The sequence below is a fragment of the Gorilla gorilla genome, chromosome 12 (assembly GCF_029281585.2).
Source record: "Gorilla gorilla gorilla isolate KB3781 chromosome 12, NHGRI_mGorGor1-v2.1_pri, whole genome shotgun sequence".
Taxonomy (NCBI): Eukaryota; Metazoa; Chordata; class Mammalia; order Primates; family Hominidae; genus Gorilla; species Gorilla gorilla.
Window position 1 is genome coordinate 67,414,933 of NC_073236.2, and position 13,107 is coordinate 67,428,039.

At 34.4% G+C, this 13,107-nt stretch overlaps 1 protein-coding gene across 3 annotated transcripts in view; it reads left to right on the top strand.

Moving 5' to 3' along the window:
• EXOC6B (exocyst complex component 6B) overlaps positions 1–13,107 on the top strand; it is a 647,056-nt gene that overhangs the window by 474,172 nt on the left and 159,777 nt on the right. The window lies entirely within an intron of this gene.

The following is a 13,107-nucleotide window of genomic DNA, read 5'->3' on the forward strand; positions in this document are numbered from 1 at the left end:
CCCCATGTAGAACCTACCTTTATAATTTTCTGACTCTCAGCTTTTTTTGTAATGTATGCCATACCTCCACCTTGCTCAAGAGTCCTGAACATTAGTCTTAATATTTTTCTTGTTAATGATCAGCATTTATTTTATATTGTACACTTATAAAACAAGTTGCAGTATTTGCAGTTGTAGCTCAAGTTTGCTACTGTCATCATTGGCTGGGGAAACTGAGGCAGAGAGTTTTTATCCTGAAACTTATATGCTGATCAGCTATCTTCATTTTAAAAACGTTATATCCTATTGCTTTCCAAAAGTGATTTGTGGCCACTTTCAACATGATAAATTTGAAAAATGAATAAATTAGATATAAGAAAGCAAAAATGAGATGAAGAGAAGAATACAAGTAAAGGATTTGTAGAGAGATAATAAAAATGTACTGACAAGCTTGTTGAAGCATATACAAAATATATAGCTCTCTCATTATCTAAGAGGGCAACATTTTTTAAGTTCCAAATACTAAGAGAATTTTCTCATAATGAGAACTGAATAAAAGTCCTATGATCTGAATATTTATGTTCCCCCAAAATTCATATGTTGAAATCCTAAACTTCAAGGGAACTATATTAGGAGGTGGGGACTTTAGGTTAGGTCAAGAGGACAGAGACCTTGTAAACAGGATTAGTGCCCTTACGAAAGTGACCCCAGAGAGATCCCTTACTCCTTCTACCTGTGAGCCTACAATAAGCAGGTGTTATCTATAAACCAGAACGCAGGTCTGACTAGACACTGAATCTGTAGGTGCCTTGATCTTGGAGTTCCCATCCCAGAACTGAGAAATAAATTTCTGTTGTTTATAAGCTCCCCAGTGTATGGTATTTTACTATAACAGCCTGAATAGACTAACACAAGAAGCCATAGTGTAGTATCATGGGCATTTCCTTCAATTCCAATTTCATAGCCAATATAAAAATAGAATTCATATTGCTATGGGTTTTGATAGTGCCCTTTCCTTGTCATTCCAGAATCTTAAGTCATTCTTTACGTACTTCATTTTGGTTTCCGTTTGTTATAATCAATGTCATCTAGAGCTACAATGTTCAATACTATCGCTACCAGCCAAAAAAGCTGTTGAGCACTTGAATTGTGGGTAGTCAGAAAATGACATGTGCTGTAAGTGTAAAGTACATACTGGATTTTGAAAAAATACAAAATATCTCAATAATTTCAAAAATATTAATTTCATGTTGAAATTATATTTTAGATATATTGAGTTAAATAAAATATATTCTTAATTTTAGAATTAATTTTACTTGTTTCTTTTTGTAATGTGTCTTCTAGAAATCTAAAAATTACTCATGTGGTTTACATTTCTGTTTAGACAGTGCTTTTCTAGAGAATTGATTTTCACTGTTCTGTTAAATGTCCTGCAGAATGCTTTCTCAATGTAAAATTTCAGATAGCCATAGCTTCGGATATATGTTCATATGGCAGAATAATCAGTGCCAAACAAACACATGGATAAAATTAAGTTCTTAAAAGCATAGTAAAAATATCAAGGATATAAAGTTACTGCTTTGGAACACCAGTCTTTCTCATCTCTCAGGAAACCCACCCCTTTCATGGCAGATCTTCAACTTTCCTAGAGATTATGCACAGAAGCACTGCTGATTGCCAACTGGGAGAGGCCTTGTTTTAAAAGATATATGGTGAAATTGACCCTTATTTTGAAAAATTGTGAAGCATTTGGGAACCTTGGAGGAAAATTGTGACTTTACATAGATTTATGTATTTTAATGAAAAGAATATTTTATATGTATAAAAAGGAATGTGTAAAGTGAATATTTGTTTTTTGATATTCTAGGGTGGGAGTTGCATATTGAAATAATAGATTTAAAGGGATTAGATTGTAACTAGTTCACTGACTTAACTTTTTTGACCTTTTAAAATCTATTAATATGAAAGTCTTCAGCAATTACAAATACTCCTTTCATCTTGGGATCCCAAGATTGTAGGTTGAAATCCTAGAACATCTTTGTTATCCTTGGCTATTATTTGTCTATGGAATACTAAGGGAAAATCCAATGCCATATAGCCTGCTATTGTTCTGCCATTTGTTATATTCTTTACTTTCCTTAACTCTTCCTCCTTCATAAGGAACCACATATTGCAAAAATTACTGATTTAATTCAGTGAATATAGCTAAAATAGTCATATCCATCATTTAGAATATTTCCTTAGATAAAAAGCAGTACTTCATTTTTATAAAGGCACCCAGTGCCCATGGACTCCATGAACTGGTAGAAAATGATAATCGTCTTCGTTTTTTTAAATCTTGAAGTGAAATTGTTTTTAAGTTTACTTTTTGAGATTCAACCCACTAATTTCCTTATTTACTGATTATTCTTATATGTTAGGCAAGACATAGAAATAAGCTTCTCCAGTTTTCTAGGTTTATTCCTCTTAAAACAATGCCTCTCTCCAGGTAAATGTATGTTGTCATTTACATTAGTCACTCACTGCAAGTGCCTAGATCCTCATTTCTTCTCAATGCACATGGTACAGCCAGATGGAGATTGATCTGCCTATTTATTTAGCAGCAGCAGGAAGGACTCTTCGTGCTTGTGGCTATCTTCTCATTTATGGGAGATTAATTCCTTATTTAATTAAAAAGCCATGTCTATCTGTCTTAGTTCTCAATTGTAAGAAGATAGGAGAATTGAACTTTAGAAAAAATTTATAAGTACATTTGGAGTACTGGTTCGGCATTTGCTATTAGACTTCATTATTATCAATTTTAATCACATTTCCTATTAAAAAAAACCTTTGAGAATATGCTAGAGTTAACCTTCACTTTCCTCTGCCCTTTTTATAAATAATTTTTTAGCAGACTTTAATTTTTAGAACAGTTTTAGGTTCCCAGCAAAATTGGGTGGAAGGTACAGAGTTCCAATATACTCCCCGCTCTACCACATGTATAGCCTCCTCCACTATCAACACCCTGCACGAGAGTGGCACATTTATTATAATCAGTGAACCTACAGTGACACATCCTTATTACCCAAAGTCTATACTTTACATTAGGGTTCACTCTTCGTGTTGTACATTCTATGGGTTTGGACGAATATATAGTAACATGAATCTGCCATTGTAATTTTATAGAGAATAGTTTCCTTGTCCTAAAAAATCATCTGTTTTGCACCTATTCATCCCTCCCTTTCTTCTGTCCCCTAGCAAGCTCTGATCCTTTACTGTCTCCATAATTTTCCCTTATCTAGAATGTCATATAGTTGGTATCATACAATATGTAGCTTTTTTGATTGGCTTCCATCATTTAGTAATATGCATTTTAGGTTCTTTCATAACTTGATAGCCCATTTCTTTTTAGTACTAAATAATATTCCCTTGTCTGGAAATAACACCATTTATTTATCCATTCACCTACTAAAGGACATCTTGGTTGCTTCCAGATTTGGGAATTATAAATACAGCTGCTCTAAACATCCATTCCCAGATTCCTATGTGGACATAAGTTTTCAACTCATTTGAGTAATACCAAGCAATGCAGTTACTGGGTTGATGATAAGAGTATGTCTAGGAGAAATAGGAAGTACCAGGAATCAGTTTTCCCACCTAGGCAATAATTACACTGGCAGAATTTGTCTGATGTAACTATTTTGGAACTGCAGAGTCTATAAAAAGCTTGCAACTTCCAGGGGAAGGCTTGGACATTAAAGTGTGGTTAACTTTTATCAATTTTATTTCTTAGTACACTAATAGCTACCCATCCTCCACCCCAATCCCATGGCAGGCAATTGTGCATGTGTTCCCAAAGCAGCTTACCCACAGCTTATGGGAGCCAGAGTGGGCAAAAATGACCTTGTCCTCCAAATATTGGGTAATTGTCTTCTGATTGCTGAATGCTGCTTCTAATCACAGAGGTTCAGATGGAGATGGGCGACCATTCTTTTTTGTTTTCCCAGGATTGTTGTTTGCTCCTGCTCCTCTGGCTAAAATGATGTCAGGAGATTTAAAGGGCTCGTGCTTTTTTTCCCCCTACTTCTCTTCACTTTTTTTTTCTTTTTCCCCATTTGGGAGCCAAACATTAAAGACTAGGACATTCAAAAGCAACTGCATAATTGGAGAAAATTAGAAACTAACCGTAGAGGTCCAGAGAAAGGCATCTGCTCAGAAAAGATGTGAGAGGACCTGAGTTTACATATCAGGCTGATCCTTGCCATAGACACGGTCTATAACAATCAACAAAACAATCAACAAAAACAGTAACAAAAAACAGCAAGTCCTAGAGAAGGGGAAGAATTTTTTTTCCAAAGTTGCCACATTATTAGATTCAAATGTCCAGTTTTCAATTAAAAATCGCAAGGAATGCAAAGAAACAGGAAAGTATTGCCCATGCAAAGCAAAAAAAAAAAGTAAATCAACAGAAACTGCTCCTGGAAAAGACCTGATGGTGGATCTACTAGACAAAGACTTTAAAACAACTCTCTTAAAGATGTTCAAAGAACTAAAGAAAGATGTGAAGAAATTCATGGAAATGATGTATGAGCAAAATAGAAATAGCAATAAAGAGATATAAAACCTAAAAAAGAAACAAAAAAGAAATTTTGGAGCTGAAAAGTACAATAACAAATGAAAATTGGACTAAATGGATTCAAAGGCAGATTTGAGCAGAAATAAAAAAGAATCAATGAATGGGAAGAGAAGACAATGGAGATTATTGAGTAAGGAATAGAAAGAAAGATGATTGAAAAAAGTAAACAGAACCTAAGGGACATGTGAGACCCATCAAATGGGCCAGTTTAGCCATTTGGAAGTCCCCGAGGAGGAGAGAGAAATGGATAGAGAGAATATTTGAAGAAATAATGACTGAAAATTTTCTAAATGTCCTGAAAGATATGAATATAAACATGCCAGAAGAACTCCAATTAAAATTAACTGAAGGATCTTACAAGACTCTTTGTAAGCATTTCTGTTTTGGTGCTTACAAGACTCATTACATAGAAAAGATCCTTAATAAGATTTGCAGATTTTTTTTATTACAAACTTTGGAGGCCAGACACAGTAAGTCAATATATTCAAAATACTACAAGAAAAAACTATCAATATGTATTTTTCCAGATATGTATATGTAATTTTATACATATAATTTTATATACATATCTGTAATTTTATATACATATCTGAAAAAAATTATCCTTCAAGTGAGGGAGAAATTAAGACACTATCAGATAAATAGAAGCTAAGGAACTTCTTTCCTACTAGACCCGCCCTGCAATAAATGCTCAAGGGAATCCTACAAAGTGAAATGGAAGTATACTAGACAGTTACTTGAAGCCATATGAACAAATGAATATTTCAATCAAGGTACATACATGGGCAATTATAAAAGCTAGTATTATTATCACAGTGGTTGGCAACTTCTTTTTGTTTTGTTTTGACACAGTCTCACTCTGTTGCCCAGGCTGGAGTGCAGTGGCACGATCTTGGCTCATTGCAGCCTCCACCTCCTGGGTTCAAGCAATTCTTGTGCCTCAGCCTCCCAAGCAGCTGGAACTAGAGGTGTGTGTCACCATGCCCGGCTAACTTTTTGTATTTTTAGTAGAGATGGGGTTTCACCATGTTGGCCAGGCTGGTCTTGAACTCCTGGCCTCAAGTGATCCACCTGCCTTGGCCTCCCAAAGTTCTGGGATTACAGAAGTGAGCCACCACACCCAGCCTTCTTTTTGTTTTTTTATTTAAGAGAAGAATACATTAGAAAAATTATTAATCTAAAATGTAATGTTTAGAAATTAACCAAGGTGGTAAAAGATCCCCACACTAGGCTTAATAGTATTCCATTGTATATATACAACATTTTCTTTCTCCATTGACCAGTAATGAGCACTTAAGTTGCTTTCATGGCTAATATGAATATGAATATGAATGCTCTAGTGAACACGGGAGTGCAGATATCTCTTTGAGATACTGATTTCATTTCCTTTGGCTATATACCCAGAAGTGGGATTACTGGATCATATGGTAACTATAGTTTTAACTGTTTTTCTTTTCATTGTTTTCTGTTTTTGGGTTTTTGTTGTTGTTGATATTTTCAGAGACACAGTATCTCTCTATATTGCCCAGGCTGGTCTTGGCCTCAAGCAGTCCTCCCACCTCAGCATTCTGAGTAGCTTTGATGACAGACAGAAGCAACCACACCTGACTCATTTTAATATTCTGAGGAACCTCCATTCTCTTTACCAAAATGGCTGTATTTATTTACATTCCCAATAACAGTATACGAGGGTTTCTTTTTTTTCACACCCTCACCAACATTCATTATATCTTGTATTTTTGATGATAGCCATCCTAACAAGTTGTAGGGTGGTTTTATCTTATTGTGGTTTGATTTGCATCTTTCTGATGACTTTTGATCTTGCGCACTATTTCATATACCCAATAGTCATTTGTATGTCTTTTTTGGAAAAATGTCTATTTAGGTCCTTTGCTCAAGCTAAGGGGTTGTCAATTTTGTTTATCTTTTCAAGAAAGCTAACTCTTAGTTTTATTGATCTTTTCTATTTTTTTCTAGTCTCTATTTCATTTCTTATGCTCTGATCTTTATCATTTCTAATGTTGTGCTTAGTTTGTTCTTATTGTAGTTCCTTGATGTGTGAATTTAGGTTGTTTATTTGAGAACTTTTATTTTCCTTAATGTAGGTATTAATAAATATCTAATAATTCTGATACCTAATAAATTCTAATAAGAATAAACTTCCCTCTTAAAATTGCTTTTTATGCATCCCATAAGTTTTGATATATTGTGTTTGTTTTTATTTGTCTTAATATATTTTTTATTCCCTTTTTAATTTCTTATTTGACCCATTGGTTATTTAGAAGTGTGTTGTTAATTTCCACATATTTCTGAGTTTTTATAACTTCTTGTTATTGATTTCTGGTTTTATATACCATTATGCTCAGAAAAGGTACTTAAGATGATTACAATCATGTTAAATTTGTTAAGACATGTTTTGTGACTCAACATATGACCTATCCTGTAGAATGTTCTCTGAGCACTTGATAAAAATATATATTCTACTACTGTTGGGTGGAATGTTCTTATATATTTGGTAGGCTCATTTGGTTTATAGTGTTGTTCAAGTCTGATGCTTTCTTATTGCTTTTCTGTCTGGATGATCTATCCACTGTTAAAAATGTGGTATTGAAGACCCCTGTCATCGTATTGCTGTATTTCTCCTTTCTGCTCTGTTAATATTTGCTTAATATATTAAGTATTCCAATGTTAGGTCCATATCCTCCTGATGAATTGATTCCTTTATCATTATATATTTACCTTCTTTGTCTTTTGTGACAGATTTTTACCAAAAAGTGTGTATTTTGTCTGATATAAGACAATACTTTTAATTATCATTACCATAGAATGTCTTTCTTCATCCTTTCATTTTCAGTCTATTGTGTCCTTAAGGCTGACACGAGTCTATTGTAGTAATTTATTACATGTTCTGGATACTAGTCCTTTGTCAGACATGATTTGTGGATATTATTCTTTTTAAAATTGTGGTAAGAACACATATATGAAATCCACCCTCTTAAATTTTTAGGTATTCAATACAGTATTGTTCATTATAGGCACAATGTCCTACAGCCCCCTGTCTTTCTCGAAGTTGGAGATCTAGTGAATTTCATATTTAAATTATAAAAACGCAAAGAATAATTTACATCATACAGTCATACCCTAGATAATTAATGGTATCTATTTTGTATGATTACATGTCCATACAAGCATACTTAGACAAGTATACTCAGATGAATCTCCAAGGAGCTTTTCCCTTCCACCTCCACCTCCTCCTCCTTTTCTCTCTCCTTGGCATTGTTCTCCCTTCGTTCTTACTTCCTTATGTTCTGGCCGTCCTTTCTCTGACCAGCAGGATCTGAATTGGATTCCCTGTGGAGTACATCAACTCCTGTTTGTAATTAGCTTAGTGGAACCACTGTGATGTGATGCAAGTAGGCTTGGCTTCCCTAGACACTTCATAGTCTAGCACACCCTTCATCTGTTGCTCCAGGGAGCCAGATACCAGGAAACCATTATGTTAATACAGCAACAACAGCTCTTATTTTTTCATTCCCACGAAAAAACACATGTGACCTAACATGATCTTAAGTTATAAACAAGTACCCAGTATAGCTTAGGATTTTATGCTTTTTTTCCCTACTTATCTGGCATTTTGGCCAAAACCAATCCCTAATCCATTCAGCAAGAACAGGTGATGCTATCGTGTCCATTGTCTAAACTGGAAGTTTACTGGAAACAATACTGTACTGATGTTATCTAGGACCCTCTTGTTAACATTTTGCAGATTGTCTTTTCACCTTCCTCTTATTTGAACAAGTTATTTTTTCTCCCAAAATTGCTATTTTACATACTTGCCAGACATTGTGCTAGTTTTGCTTTTCTGGAATAGATTTTTCCTTGTTCATCTTCCTTTGAAAGCTCTTCCTGTTCTATGGCATTTTGCAAAGATTTAGAAAAATTAGCTTTATATTTTTTCTCACAGACTTCTTTTGATAAACTCCCAAATGTCCTATATATGTAGATAGATTATAGACTAATTCAGTTATTTTGACTTCTCAAGGCCCCTCCTAACTCTCACTCTACCATTTTATTCTAATTTAGTATTCTGTGCTCTTTTATATATGTTGCTTTCTTCAGCCAAGTATGAATGTACCAAATTAAAGTTAATTTTTTCTTTCCCCTCGACTAAGTGATAGAATTTGTTAATTTTAAGATCAGCCTTCAAGAAGTCTAGAAAGCACTTTGAAATGGGTGGCATCCTTCCTTTTTCCCCTCTGGTAACTTCATTATAATGTGAAGATTATTAGAAATATAAAATTATAGCATATTTTTGAAAAATTAATAGTTTTAAAAAATAATTACCATATCTCATATATATATTTGTGTGTATGAGAATATGAAGAGTTAGATATTTGGCAAGTAAAGTATATTAGTGATTTTCTTTCTCCTCTGATACATTTACTGACAATATACCTTCTTTCCTGCTATTTTGTATACCTCCTTTTAATTTTTTTAAGTGAAAATGTTTCCTTCATAAATTTCAAATGAATTGGCAGTTTCCTCATTGAAAGATTTTGCACATTTGCAAATGGTATCTTGGAGTCAGGTCCTGATACCAGCTTTGATTCTGTGAGTTTCTACCATGCGTGATTGGACAGGGGCAGGGCAGAACTGCTTTGAAGAGCCAAGCTTTCTTGAGAATGGGTTGGTACCTGTCAGAGGCTCTCCTATCCTGAACAAGTTTCCCAAGAAGAAGCCACCTTGCTAGTCTCACTGAACTTTGATTCAGTCTCCCATGAACAGGAATTGGTCAAAGGTGGGGTTTGGTTCTGCATTGAGTGGAGCAAGTACCTTGCTTTCCTTGCCGATGCTTCAGAATCTCTGGTGCTGGCTTGGATCACTTAGATACTGAAAACCTACTAAAAATTCTGGATTGCAAAGATAAGTCCAGAAAGGGAATTTCCATTGTGACCTATGTATCCATTGGTTCTGCTTGGCCAAAATTGCATGTATTTCCCCTTTTTATTATGTCAAAGAAGGACAATTTTAATTAACAGCTCTAAAGAGAGGCTTCTTGTGTGTACATATAATCAATTTGTGGATGCATCAGCATATTACAAGAGCCTGGGAGCCTCTTGCCCCCCTCTCATGTGGTAGTTTTCCTCTTTTCTTTCTATCAAGCAGCATCTGAGAATTTGGGTTTACAGACCAATCCTAGTTGCCAATAATGCTCAATCTTGAACAAATTATATCTCTTGTTACTAGGGAAAGTACTGCAATATGAGCTTCACTACATAATGTGTATGTGTATGTGTATGTGTATGTGTATGTGTATGTGTATGTTCTTCCATTTCCTTCTCTCAGGTTATAAAAGTGGTCTGTATTTATTTTTAAAGTTTATAAAATATAAAGAAGAAAAAAAAAACACCCTCATAACCTTCCTGTCTGTAGCAGCCTTGGGTAACATTATGAAGTGAGTGCTTACTATCATGTTTTCTGTGCATATTATATTTTACATAGTTGAAATTAGACTGTATACAAAGTCTCCTATATTTTAAAAAATATTCACATTTTCTAACGCTATTAACATTTTTTAATATATGTAAAAAGTTAATCATGTTTCCGAGGGCATATTGAGTCACAAAATTACAAAATACCTATTTTATACATTTATTAAATTTTTAAAACAATACTAATGAAAATTGCTATGCTGTAGCTAAAACACTAATAGTTAATATCAATTTCCTTTAAATGAAGTAATTAAATAGTGCCTATAAATAAGTTTGCAATGCCAACTCACTAACTCATCACTGAGCCATAGCTGAATTTTTTCTTATGTTTTGTTCTTGATATAGAACAGTGTTTCTTAACCTTTTTTGAGCTACCAGCCCTCTGAGAATTCAGTGTACGCTATGAACCTTCTTTGCAGAGAAATTCATATTTACACTAAAAAACTAATTATAATGATACTCAATTATGATATGCTAGGCACTCTGCCAACTGCTTTACATGTGTTATTCTGTTTAATCCTCATAGCAGCACTGTAAGGAATGCTGTATTATCCTCATTTTTGAGATAAAGATATTGAAGTGTAAAGAGGTTAAGTAAATTGTGTAAGCCCATAGAGCTACTAAGTGGAAAGCTGGGGCTCAAATTCTGATTTTTATTGCTCCAAAGTCCATCCCCTTAATCAATGTGCGTGTAATTTTAGGGAGCTCATGAATTCCTAAAGCCTGTTTATTGATACTCAGATTAAGGACCCCTTATAATCCAGAGATTTTCATTGGCAGTGAAGAGTACATGTGCCCAGTGAATCTTGCTATTTGTGTAACTTATTTAACTAAAACACAATATTGGTTGAACATCTACTATTTTGAGTGGATGTTTGGTTTTGTGAAATGGTCTTTATCCCTAAGGAGTTTGCTATCTATGTGGGAAGACAAGAATTATATACATAAAGCAATGAGAAAAAATACAAATATGAAGTTGAATATATAGTCATTAAACATTTCCATAAACTATATGTGAAAATTAATTTCTTTACTTTATCATACCTGATGCAACTGTCATTCTTTGATTCCTTGATTTATAAAAGGGGCAATCAAACCTAAAAGGCCATTATATCCTTTGGGAACCTGGAAGATTCAGTGTGTCATAAAAATGAGGTCTATAAAGTGACTCCGAAAACTAAATATGTATCACATCCAGATTCCTAAGTTGTTTCATCAGCTTAATCTATTAGCCCCAGGGAGCATGCCCAATAAGGAGATTCAAGAATGTGTAGCCAGCTCCCAAGTATTCAGGTGGGTGATTCTGTTGAGTTGGACATATATAGGATGGCAGAACATCTTGATAGTTGCTGCCATTTTGACACAAGTAGGGTTTGAACTGACAGAGAAGTCTTCAGATGCTTCAAGTGATACAGCATAGACTTGAGTTATGCAATGCCAAGTGTGATAATCCAACATCCTTGGAAGAAACCATCAAGTATGGGAAGCTAATTTTAGCTGATCACCTAACAATCCAAGTAGTCAAAAAGAATAGCTGTGGCTGTAATTCAAAGAATTGCTATTAACAGGAGCATAGTATAGGAAAATTGTACATTTAACTCAAATAGCTCCTGTATACAAGGTTATCACAGATATTGGCTATTGTAGATATAAACAATGGATTATATCAAGCTTTTTATTAACATGGGCTTCATAAAATCTTCGTACGGTTTTAGAATTTTACTTTTTTTTTTTGAGACTGAGTTTTGTTCTTGTTGCCCAGGCTGGAGTGCAATAATGCGATCTTGGCTCACTGCAACCTCCGCCTCCCAGGTACAAGTGATTTTCCTGTATCAGCCTCCCAAGTAGCTCAGATTACAGGCATGTGTCACCATGCCCAGCTAATTTGTTTGTATTTAGTAGAGACGGGATTTCACCACGTTAGTCAGGCTGGTCGCAAACTCCTGATCTCAGGTGATTCACTTGCCTCGGTCTCCCAAAGTGCTGGGATTACAGGCATGGGCCATCGCGCCTGGCCAGAATTTTACTCTTTTAAAAAAGTGTTATCACTTGGGCAATATATGATAGAATTAATTTATATATGGCATTTGAATTTTCTTCTCAAAACAAATAGAAACTTTAGTACTGCCAAGCATGCCATATAATTTATCTCATTAAAATGAAAAATGAGGCATTTTTAATTTTAACTATCAAAATAAGAATTGTGTATATTGTTGTTTAATACATCTGTGGTATATTTTAATTAGTTTAATAAATTGCTTTAAATTTCATTTTGTATAATGTTCTCATAATTCCTGCAAACTAAGTTAGTGTAATTTTAAAAGTGGGGCAAGGGTTTTATGAAAGGCTATGTCTGAGAAGCCCCCAAATGGAAAATATTTTTAAAGAACAGAAGTTCCTACCCTTGTTCAACAAATTGCCATTTGGATCTATCCAGCCACTAGTTGTTGGAAGTAATTTTCTAGACATATATGCAAATATCTTGATAGATTTTATTGATTGCAAATGAAGAATATGATACCAACTCTGTATAGTTTCTTAAATTCAGTACTGGATAGAAGTATAATTTGAAGGATAACGTTCCTTTTCATATTTGCTTTGAACAGGCACTTGAGTTGTTTTTGAGGTAAATAGGAGATTGGCCACGGGCTTCATAGAAAGAATTGAAGAATAGTCTAACTGTCCAACTTTTGAATTTGGTGTGTGTGTATGTGTGTGTGTATAGGGAACTTAAGACCTTTTGATTTCATAATAAGCAGGGCTCAGGGACAATAAAATTTGACATTCTTAACTGTTACTAGTTTTTGTCCTTATATCCCTGTACAGCCATCTTCTTGTTAACGACATAGAAGCCAGAGTCATAAACTGAGCATGTACCCAAGGTGCCACTGTAAATTGCAAATAGTATTCATGTAATCTCTTCAGGCTAAGACTGAATTGGGGTAGAGAAAGGAGAAGAAAGAATTTTTGAGAGTAGAATGGAAGTAGAAGTCAAGGACAAAGAATACACTAGAAGGACAG